Genomic DNA, 12,606 nt, shown 5'->3' on the forward strand with positions numbered 1-12,606 from the left:
CTGATTGGTCCAAATTTAAACATAACGTTTTGCAACGAATACTTGCTCTATCAAATATCTGGTTCCCTTTAACTTTTGTATATGACATAATGTGCGAAGCTGGGACCCAGCAGGGACCCAGCTATCCATATAATGAACCCAAATCAGCCACAAATGACCCAAATTCTATTAACTACAGCAATTCAACAAAAAATATAGCAATGACAACATGAAAAGGGAGTCAAACACTATCTGTGCTTATGTGTTACGTTATCAATATATTAAATATTCAAATTATTTTGACACCCTTCTTACGACAAAAAGGCCCATCTTGTATAATCGATACCGCCTGGGGACACAAATATGCCGTAGAAGTTAAAGTTTGAACAAAATCCCAAATCATTAGCCATACAAAACTTCATTATTCCCATACTTGTTGATAGTGTTTCGCATTAAATTTAGTTAAATATACATATGAATAATCGAAAAACTTAATAAGCAGAAATCCTGAAATTAAGCTTTTTGTTTCACATAGTAATAGAGAGAAGTCTTAGGCTTACTTGATATTACATGGAAAACTTTAGTAGCAACGTCTGATATGAATAAAATGCACGCATATCGGTGACGTTTTACCCCAAATATATATGAGAGACGTTCGAAGGCGAAGGTTGAAATCTCAAACTCTCTAATAAGAAGGAACCGACGATAGTTGATTTTTTTTCTTTAATCTACTTTTGAAAATGCTTAGCGATGATGAATTCCGAATTTCAAGTTCTAAATGTTCCATAAGGAAATTGAAGCTGGGTTTTCTAAGCAATAATAATATAATCTTCACTATAACGTAGATTGTACGGTACATTTTCTGTAACAATTTTTGGAAAAATTCTATTTAAGCAATCTGGTAATAGGACATTGTGTCCTTTAAAAAATGTGGTTAGGTTTTGAAAGCGACACCCATCCTATTTCAAGACGAAGTTCATTAAGGGAAACTAATTTGGTTAAACCAGTGACTAATCTAGCAGCTTCATATTGAAGTCTTTCTAGTGAAAGTTTTTCATATTCAGTGCAGCCATCCCAAACGACAGATCAGGTGTATGTTCTAAAATAGGTTTCATATAAGACAATTAAATTTGGTTTAATGAAACTCTTTTTTAACTTAAATTTAAGTGCCCTCAATAAACCAAGTACCTTAGAAGCTGATGCAGAAATATTAGTTATGTGTCTATGCCATTTGCAATCCTGACTTAAAGTTAATCAAATGTGTTGATGATGCTGGACGTAATCTAATTTTATGTCATTAAAACGTAATTCTGGTTTTCTAAAGGACACTAAGGAAAAGAACATGACTTCAGATTTTTGGGGGATTTTACTGAACTAACCACTGTTTCGCCCACTCATTTATCTGCCTCAGGTCGTTATTTAACGTACTTTCAATATATTTGATGTTGCTTGAAGTAACAGCAAGGGAGCTATCGTAAGCAAAAAGTCGCGTAACACTTAAAAGATTTTCCGCGATATCATTAACATAGATTAAGAAAAGTGAAGGGCAGAACTGAGCCTTGCGGAACCCCAGCTTTTATAAACTTTGAATGTGAGGAACTAGAAATGATAAAACTGTTTGATTTCTTATTGTTAAAAAATCAGATAACCAGGACCATAATTTTCCTTAAATACAATATTGTTTAATTTTAAAAAGACGTATGTGACACACTCTATCAAACGTTTTTGATATATCACAGAAGATCGTGCAAGTTAGGATTTTGTTATCTTGTCCGTATGGTACTTGGTTGTACATGTCTATAAGTTGATATACCGTCGTTGATCTGTGTATAATTATATATATTCAACACGTTCCATCACTTTACCCACGCAACTTATCAGGAAAATAGGTCTGTCATTTTAAAAAGTGGCATTACATTATAAGATTTCCATATGTCTCGATAAATACCTTCATTTAAGGATCTGCTGAATAACTAACATACAGGTTTACATACTGTTTTGCTGTTTCCTTTAATATTTAATAGATACAGATGACTTATTTCATCTGGACCGTTGGCTTTATTTGTGTTAAAGAGACTGTAGAATATCCGACATTTCTACTTCGGTTATAATAATATTTTCTATATAGATATATTTTTCCTTACATTAAGAGGAAGGGTCCATCCTGAATCATCATTATTTGATATTGAAACTAAACAATCATTTAAACAATTTGTTATTTCTAAATCTGAAAAAAAAACAACATAATTATCATTTTCACATTTTAACGGCGGTTTGCTTTCACATTTATCACTATTATTTGTATCAACATTTTTACCATTATCCAACATTGCCTCGGTTTATATTGAGATCACAAATATTTGATTCTAAATTGTTGCAAAATAATTCATTTGCATGTTTCTGAAGGTTATTTACTTTGTTGGGAAGTTTTTGAAAAATGTTTCAATCAGATGCACGTTTAGTACGAATATATTTTGAGTTTTGGAGGTTATTTCGCAAATAACGACGTATCTCACTCTCATACCAGGGCCGATCTTTTGGTCGAATTGTAACAAAATATGTAGGCATACATTTAGCAGGATTTAAAAAAGTCGAAGTAAACGTTGAACTGGCATTATGTAAAGAACCTAGTAATAGAAAAGACTATTCAGTATTAGTTATACGTTCGTTTTAAATATGCAAGCTTATAGTTCCAAACCCTACGTTTATATGGTGCTGAACATTTTAGTAAAAGTTCAATATGGACGTATGTTCCAAAATTATCACTTATATCATTAACATTTGGATATACGCCTGAATTGAAACTTAAGATTTCATCCCAGAGTGTTTTTGGATCAATAACAGTAGGCGAAGAGTTTGAGACGCGAGTAGGTATTTTTATGATGTTGTACATCATTATTAGTCATCAATACATGCTTAAGTTTATTATTACTATAGTTTAATTGATCTTCATTGATGTCTCCTAATAGTATGTTTTTTCGTCGATCTTTCAAATGCCTTTTCTAAAAATTATTCTTATTTGTTCCCAAATTCTGCAGGACTATTTGGAGGACGATAAACTGTCCCTACTAAGTATTGACTACTCCTGTCCTTAAAAGCTATCCATAGTGACTCGGGTAGATAACTTTCAAGTAAATTCAACCCAACAGATATTAATTTTGATGAAACATAAGCAATATACCCACCAGAATGTGCAGCATTATCTTTTCTGTACATTTCGTATCCTTGAATAGTAAACGATTCAACTGTAATAATATTACTAAAATGAGTCTCAGTGAAACATAAGTGTGACAAGGATGGACGTACCGGCGACAATATTAAACTATCAGAAAAAATCAACACCCTTTATAATATTTACAAATTTATTTACATAAAATGATTATTAACAATGAATAAATGATAAATAGAAAAAAACTGATAAGAAAGAAAAACAAAGAAGTCAGAACCTCGGGTATTGTACGTCCGGGTTATGACATCACCAGGTAAATTCGTCTGGCGGAAGAAGCTAAAATATATAACATATGGTAAGCGCCATAGCAAAACAAATAAGTCAGGGCATAAAACTGCTCCTTTGGGTACACCTTACCTCCGTAGGCTTCCATAAATAATACGTGCTACTTATACAAAATATATGTACTACTAAGTTCATACGTCACGTGATTAAAATACGTCACTTATTACTTTCATTATTTCTAAAATTACTTACTTAAAAGTCTAAAGTTAAAGTATGAAAAAGATATGAAAAGTTTATGATAAAAAAATATAGATACGGAAATGATAAACTGCAGCTATTATTTACAACTACAAAATAACAAAATGCAATGCAATTCACACGTTATACCAAATGTTTTTACAATATGATGTCTAAGGGCCATACAAAAAAAGGGACAAAATATGAAATTTTCTATAGATTTGGGGCACCCCTTTTCTTATTAAATTTAATAAACTTACATACATGTAAAAACCCTTGCCATATAGATTTATCCCTTAACAGTCCCAATCCCGTAGGGGCGTTTCATAACAAAAAAATTTTTACAAAATTTTTTTTAAAAAAGGAGTCCCTTACAATTACCCATGTTACACAAATTTCGTACAAACCCTTCCCGCTTATAAAAACAAACATTTTAGACTCCTAAATCAAAAATTTTCCCAAAAGTTAAAAATTTTAAAAAACCCTCCTAAAAAAACCGGGAAACTGCCAAAATCACAACCGAAAAAAAGTGTTAAAAAATTTCTTTAAAAATAAACAAAAATTTACCAAAAAAAAAATCGTTTTTCAAAAATCATAAAAAAAACAAAATAAATTTCTTACCTCGATCGACCCAAAAATTTCTAGTAAAAAAAAACATTTTGACAAAAGAACCCCGTCTAATGTCAAAATTGGGTGTGGGGCTAGCATTTTCAAGCCCGGGTCTTTTTTGTGGGGAAATTTGCCCCGCCAAAAAAAAAAATTTTAAAGGGGACTCACGACTAACGTGTGCTATGAATATTTTTTTTTTTTCACGGGGTTCACGATATAGCCGGAAAATCTGCCTACTTTGGCGGGGTTTTAAAATTGACAATTTGAGGCCCGTTATAGGGGGTATTGGGGTTTAAACCCTAAATTTACAAAAAGTTTATAAAAAATCAACTTTTTTTATTACTGAACCAATTTTTAAAAATTTAACATAGAAATTTAAGTTATAAAATTTTCAGAAAAACCCCGGAGGTTTTTTAATACGAAAAATCGGACATTTACCTCAATAACTAAAAAATTTACAAAAAGTTTATAAAATCCCTTTGAAATTGCACTACGTTTACAAAAAGGGCCCCGTATGTCATTTTGTGACACACGCCCCCCCTTTTTAAAAAAAAAAATTTAAATAATTTTCTTACAAAAAAAACAAAATGACAACTAAAAAATACAAAAAAAAAAAAAAAAAAAAAAATACACTTTTCCTTTACGTACACCCTATAATATATCACCCTTCCCAAACACCTACCAATAATCTGTCCCCTAAATTTTTCCTAACCAGAATTGTTCTAAATACTGACCTTTTAGGGCGGGTAATGCCAATGCCCATCGCATAAAAACCCGAAATTGCAAAAGTTTCCCCTTTGTTTAAATAATGGGGCGGCTGATGAACTGTTTCTAAACAAAGTTTTTAAACCGAACAAATACCGGTGAAACTTAGCTCCCTGCCCATACAATCGCTAAACGCCCCCTTTCTCTATCCTGAGAAATTTTTGGGTTTTCCCTGGAAAGAAATTTTCCCCTACTAGCATACCTACAGGAAAATTTCTCCCCATCATTTTCCCTGAAGCAATACTGACCCCAAAACCCCAACATCGAAGCCTACCTCAAAAAAAGTTTTGATCTAAACCCTGGCAATTTAAAAAAAGGGCGGCCCCTTTAAAACTACCCTTTCAAAGCCCTGAAAACCCTTTTTCCTTGCCCTTTAACCCCCAACTCTACAATTTTTGGGCTGCCCCTTTTTTTCGTAAAATCTGTGAGTGGAACTGAAATGACGGCAAAATTGGGAAAAAACTTTCGGAAAAAATCCACAACACCTAAAAAAGAACCCCTTTCTCGGCATTCTGTATGGCCTGTATCTTTTTTTGGAACGGGTTAAAGGGGGTCGGGACCACTCCAAATCATGTCCCTTAAAAAACATTTTTTAACTTCGAAAACCTAAAAAACACTTTGGGTTTTGGGCGGGTTAACTTAGCCTTCTTATTTGGGTTAACAACCAGAAAGTGCTACTAACATTTTTCTGGCCATGGGGATTGTATACACCAGGTTTATATCTATGAAGCTATCTGAGTGCCCAAACCCCTTTCAAACCTTCCCCCTTCAGTCGGCAAAACGCTGCAGGGGGCCGTTAACAACCCAAGGGCAACTTATGGGGGAATTTGGAAAAAAACCCTTTTTTCCGGGGGTTTTTCAAACCCAACCCAGGTTTTTTGCCCTTTCAAAAAAGGGGAACCTCCCCAGAAACCTTTGCTCAAGTCTATTTTAGAAAAATATCTGTACATAAAATAATTTTGAAAACATCTCCTCCAGGGTTTGGCATAGGTTCAGCATCAAAAACCGCAGTTTGTTGACAAAACCCCTAATACGGGTTTATTTTTATTCCTTATGAGGACAATAGGGGGGGAAAAGGGATTTTTGATGGTTGGGTAACTCCCAACTCCAACATTTTATCTACTTCCTCTTTCACTACTGGCTGTAATAAAAAGGAAAAGGATAACCCTTTACCCCTTTCCCGGAAATCGGGTAGTTGCAACGGAATTTCATGTTAAAACTAAGTTATATTCCCAAAAATATTTTGTCATAAAAATCTGAGAAATTTTCTAAAAAATCTACATTTTCCTTTTTTACATTCTACTTTTAAAAACTCTGGTTTACCCCTACATTTTGTACTTTTTCTGAAACCTTTGCTTTATGGACAAAAAATTTTAAATCCTTTTCTACTCTATTTCAAAACTCAACACTATTTTTCCTTCGGATCTAATCTTTTCAAAAATCTTTTTGGTCCTCCTCTACAATAGTTTTGTCCAAACCTTATTTAAATATCCCCTTTAAACTGGTAAGACTTACTATCGCCCTTTTTCCTTTTCCCACAGTACTTTTTTTAAAGCATTTTTTGCTTAAAAAGTTTTCAACTTTCCGTCTACATGTATCCTTTTAACCCTAGCCTTTATACGAAAGGACCATTCCAATGTAAAACAACTTTTTATTTTTCGCAGGTAAAATACAAGTACCTACTACCTCCTTAAACCTCCTATCCCCTACCTTCCTATTTAATACTTCGGATCTAGCAAAAATTTTTTTTTGTTTCCCTTTTTTGCTGACTTTTTACAACTATCCCCCCAACTTTTTTTTGGCAAATCCAAAAACATACTGGTAAGTTTTTTTTAAACCTCATCATTCCCCTTACCAGCCCAAACCCCTTTTTACACATTTATTTTTTTCCCCACGAATTTTTTCGCCGAAAATAACCCAAAGGGAAAAAAACCCCAAAAATTTTTTTGGGGAACTTTCACGGTAAGCAAACAACAAACATTCAAATCCCAACCCAATCTCTAGGTCCCCACTACACATACGCTTAAAAATTTTGTTTTAAAACTCCCTTTAAATTTTCACTCCCAAACCGTTTACAAAAAGGGGGTGTAATGGTGGAATTTAACTGGCTTAATACAATAATCTCCCCTAATTTCTGCCATAAGGTTTTTGACGTAAACTGCAAATTCCAAATCGGTAAGCTTTTTCCTCTGGACCCAAATCTCCTATACATATCAAATAATGTCTCTGCAACCCCTCATTTCAATACAAGTAGTGCAGGGGTTTCCGGAATCAGAAACATAATCTCATATTCAAAAATACCCTTTTTTTTTTCCAAACAGCCCATAGGTTCGATGGGACCAACAATGTCGCCAGCAACCTCTTTTAAAAGGGGAGAAATCAATAAAAGGGGCATTTTTTCCAAGGGAACTTTGCTTACTAAAAAAAAAAACCCTTAATATAAACGTTTGACAAAAACAACATAAGGGCCCATTACCCTCCAAACCTCCCATTATTCCTGGCCAAAAAAATTCGCCTAATACCCAATCACTATTTTCTTTACCCCAAAAAATGGCCCTAAACAGAAAACAATCATTTGAAAACTTTTTCGCCACATTTTCTTTTAAGACTTTGGTACAATCAACTGCAGGGTTTTGCTAAACTGGGGGCCCATAATACTTCAAAATATAAAAATTTAAATTCCTAATTTCAAACCTAACTGAACCCTTACCTCTACCTGCTTAATCGTTTTTCCCTCACCTTTTTCTACAAAAATTTCTAAAGTGCTATCTTTCGTTTTTTTCTAAAAAATTTCCTCTCTAATATTTTTAAAATCTGAACGGAACTTTAACTTTTTTTTACTTTTTAACTTGGGGCATGCGCCCTAATTTTTTCCCAAACTGCTGACGCTAAGTTTACTAAACTGGGTTCAAACCAGCTCCTCTACATTCCCAAATTAAAAACATCTTTTGGTAGGATTATCACAACCAACCCTCTACTGTCCCCGTGAAATAGGGAAAATCAAATTTTTTCTAGCTACATCCTTCCTATGTTCACTCCCATCAAATGTACTTACACCCTACGGGTTTTCTCTACAAACTGACTTGCTTCTACTAAGTCCCTTTAAACTATCACACATTACAAACCTGTATCTCGCATGGGCGTTTTCCCCCTTCCCTTTAAAGTCCCCTTTTTTTTTGTAGGACATAGTTTTTTACACTAACATTACCCAAACCCCCCCACCATCACTGGGGTTTTTATAATATTTTTTTTCCCTCCCCTGATCATTTGACTTACTCCTATCTCTATCTCTTTTTCCCTTCCCTCTACATCTACTCCAAACCCGGTCACGGGGCCTCTACCCTTTTTCCCTTTTTTCCCTTTTTACTATTTCTTTTCCCCCATTTTACATTTTCCCTCCTGCACTACCTCTACCTCCTCGGCATTTTAAGCACTTTTTACCGTACTTTCCCTCCTACAAAATATGAGCTAGGGCCCTAAACGACCCACAATTAGAACACTTCATACCCCAAAGGGTGTTTTTTTGGGCCCCTAAACCTTTTCCAAGGCGTGCCCCACGTTTTCCCTTTTTTTGTTTTTTTTTTGTCCTTGTGTATTGTTTTTGTGTGCGCGTGTGTGTGTATCTTTTTGTTCGTCTTGCCCCTTATTTACTGCCCTCTGAGGAAATTTCATATGGGTTATGGCTTTTGGTCCTTATTGGTTCAATTCACGCCCTACTTGGGACCCCACGAGTCCCTTTTTCAAACAAACCGCATCTTCTGGGTACAAACCCAGCTTTTTAAAAAACCTCTTCTTTCTCTAAAATTTTATACAGTTTTTCTTTTACATACATCAAAAAATTATCCCTAATATAAAATCTAAAAATCAAAAAAAACCTTTGTATTTTTTCCCACCTTACTCTTTTAACCAAAACCCTCTAAATATCTACTTATTCCCGGCTAAAAAAAATCACAAAGGATCATTATCCAAAGAAAGGGCCTTTTCAGTTTTAAAAAATTTTTTTTTAAAAAGCCATCATCAGGGGTTCGAACTGACGAAACAAAGCTCTTTCATTTAAATAGTACCAATTTCCCCTTTAAACCAAATCCCGCAACAGCGTACGGTTTTTCGTACCCCATTCAATACGCAAACCATGGAATCAATTTTTCTCCCCAAAGGGGGACCTCTTAACCTTTAACCTTTTTTTCTTAAATCAACATTTCTAAGTCTCTCTTAAACTTATCCTGTTTCCCAATTTCCTACTTTTTGCTTCCTCCTTTCTCCCTTTTTTAAAATTCCTAGCTAACATTTAAATTCTTTCCTTTTCCATTTCCCAACTTATACTGTTCTAACTTTCGTTCCCAACCCCTAACTTTTTTTTCTGCAACCTAAACCCAATTCTATCTTTCTCTGCTTCTAAACCCAAACCTTTCTCGCTTCTACTCGTAATTTTTTTTCTGCTTCCCAATCTTTCTTTCTCCCCCTTCTTAAACCACTATGTCTTTCCCACGTTCCCTAGCCCCCTTCCTTTAAAAAAGTTACGGGAACTCCCTCCTTCATAACCTAACTTTCCCGTCCTAAACCCTTCCCTTTTTCTCCCACTACACAATCATGTTTAAAATTATTACATTTATGTTTTAAAACCCATACAAAACACATACAAAAACTACAAAAACAACCTGAACACAAAATTAAAAAAATTGGGAGGGAATTTCTAGACTAACATATTTAAAACAAAAGGGTCTACAGTTACCACTGGGGCCAACACAAAAACTATACCTACGTATAACCCACACAAAACTCCCCCAAATAAAAAAATGGGTACCCAAGTTGCGCAAAAAAGTAAATATGGGGTCAATCAAAGGTTTCATAGGGCAACGATCACAAAGAAAAGTGACAGCAGGGTGCAACATTTCCCAAACCTTTTCAAAAAAAAAAATTTGCAGTAAAATAGTGTTAACACTTCAGTGGGAACAAAAAAACAAAAATAAACCCAAATTCTTTAAACCTAAATTTTAAAAATAAAAGGTAAAAAACAACTGTGTATCACAAAAACATTAAAAAAGGTAAAAGTAAAGCCAAATAAAACAAGCTTTCTCCACACACTAAATAAAAAAAATACGTACCCTTTTAAGTATACCTACACTAAAATTTCATAATAGATCACTGGGGGAAGGGAGGGCGAAAGCAAAGTAAGGTGAGTAGGATAACTCTCCTTGTCAAGGGCGGGGCACTCTCACACAATTTTAGGGGGCTTAATCATAAGTCACACAAAATAAACCAAAAAGAAAAAAAAAAAGGAAAAGAAATCACTCCAGAAACCCCAAATGTCCGGAAAGCAAATTCCTTTTCAGTCTGTGACCACTAAAGCCCGGTTTCCTTTAAGCTATGGATCTGTCTTTTCTTGGGCTGAGGTTTAAAACGTCATCTGAAAAAAGAAAAAAAACCCATTATATGGTTTTTCAATAGAACAAAAAAAAAGGAATTTTACAAATTAATTTCTGCATTTAATTAGTGTTTAAAAATGTTCGAATAGCTACCCCGGTCTTTGGGCGACCAATCCCACTTCTGACACCATTTGTGCAAGGGGTGGACGTACCCCGGGGACCCAAAAACTTAAAAAAGAAAAAAAATCAACAAACCCTTTTTCAAAATTTAAAATTTATTTTTCATAAAATTAAAAAACAATGACAATGCCTTAATGATAAAAAAGATAAAAAAAAAATGAAAAAAAGAAAAACAAAGAAACAGAGTTCAGTATCCAAAATACAAAATTCACTGACAATCCCTTGTAATGGGGACGTGGCACAGATGTTTCCCAGTTAATTTAAAATTTTTAAGGGAGCTTAAAAAAAAATAGCAAATCTTTACGTAAAGGCCCTTTAAAAAAAACCCTTAAACGTTGACTCCGTTTTGGCCCCCCTATGAAGGTTTAAGGGATTTCAACCCGAGCGCCCTTCCCAAAGGATTCCCCCAAATCAAACCGGGCCCTTTTCGGTTTACCCCACAACCAAGGGACGAAAAACCGCGCTGGGGAAAATTTCCCCCCCCGGGGGTGAAACAAAAGTGAACCTCGGGGATTTTTACTTTCCGGGGTTTTGACTTTTAAACCCGGGGAAAAACGTCTGGCGGGGAAAACTAAAACAAAAACATTGGTTTAACACCAACCAAAAAAACAAATAATCAGGCCATAAAAAAAAGCCCTTTTGGGGACCCCTTTTCCTCCTTTGGGTCCCCAAAAAAAATACGTGCTACCCTTTTACAAAAAAATTTTTGTCTACTAATTCCCTAAAGTCACGTGATTAAAAAAACTCACCATTACTTTTATTATTTTTAAAAAATTTCCTTTCTTAAAAGGGCTAAAGTTAAAGTAAGAAAAAAAAAGAAAAGTTTATGATGAAAAAAATAAGAACGAAATGAAAACCCGCAGCAAATTTTTAACCCAAATACAAAAAATTTAACCCCAAAAATTTAATGGGAAATTTACACTTTAAAAACCCAAATTTTGGAAACAAAAAATGTCTAATGCCATACAACAAAACGGGCAAAAATATGGGAAAATTTCAAAAGACTGGCACACAATTTCATTTCAATAATATAAATTAAAAATTTCATGGGTTTTCCCGACTTGGGCCAAAATAGATTTATACTTTAAAAAGTGGGAAAGCAGTAAACGGCGTTCCTAACAAAGAAAAGTTTGACCTATGGGGTTTTTTTAAAAAGAGTACTTTTTCAATTATTATGTTACAAAAAAATTTCAGTAAAATTTTAGACTCCCTCATTCCCAAAAAATTTACAAAAGTTCCCCGAAAAATTTAATAAATCATCCAAACATACCGGGAAAATAGCCCAAAACACAAGCCGGGAAAAATAAATGTTCCCAAAAAAAAGTCGAATTTAAAAAAAAAAATTTACCAAATTTAAAAAACGTAAATCAAAAATCCTACAAAAATCTAATAAAAAACTTTCTTACCTCGATCAAGCATAAATTTTTAGTAAGAAAAATCAGTTTGACATAGATTCGTCTAATGTCGAAATGTGGTGTGCGCTAGGCATATCTAGTCAATTTGAGGCCCGTTATAGTGGTTTTAGGGATAAAAACATGAATTACTGAAGTTTATAAAATATCAACTTTCTTTTGTTTTTATATATATCATTTTATTATTCAGCCACACTTACAATATACAAACAAGCTTTCTAGCCTTTTATCAACGGGACAAGTCCCTTAACATTTTTCTTTTTAATTAATGAATACCTGTAAATGTACAAAAGTGAGAACAATATATATTCCACTGTATATACTTGTGAGCAAGAACTTTCGATCGTACTATTCAATATAAAAAGGTTGGAATAAACAAAACCTTTTCTGCGACTTTGACAAAAACAGTAAATAAATGAACGAGCTAAGAATAATTACGAGAATATCTTGCATTTATATCCATTTTACAAATCCATTTGCACACTTCTATCCGATACTTCTCTGAATATAGATATAGGATAGTCTTAAGAATTTTAATCTTAATTTCAGGATAAATAAATAATTGTGTGCCTTGCACGAAATTCGAAACGGCAAGACTCCCAAT

At 33.9% G+C, this 12,606-nt stretch overlaps 1 protein-coding gene across 1 annotated transcript in view; it reads left to right on the plus strand.

Moving 5' to 3' along the window:
* Positions 1–12,606, plus strand: part of LOC128553896 (nephrin-like) — a 45,728-nt gene that overhangs the window by 16,746 nt on the left and 16,376 nt on the right. The window lies entirely within an intron of this gene.

The sequence above is a fragment of the Mercenaria mercenaria genome, unplaced genomic scaffold (assembly GCF_021730395.1).
Source record: "Mercenaria mercenaria strain notata unplaced genomic scaffold, MADL_Memer_1 contig_4456, whole genome shotgun sequence".
NCBI classification, from domain to species: Eukaryota; Metazoa; Mollusca; class Bivalvia; order Venerida; family Veneridae; genus Mercenaria; species Mercenaria mercenaria.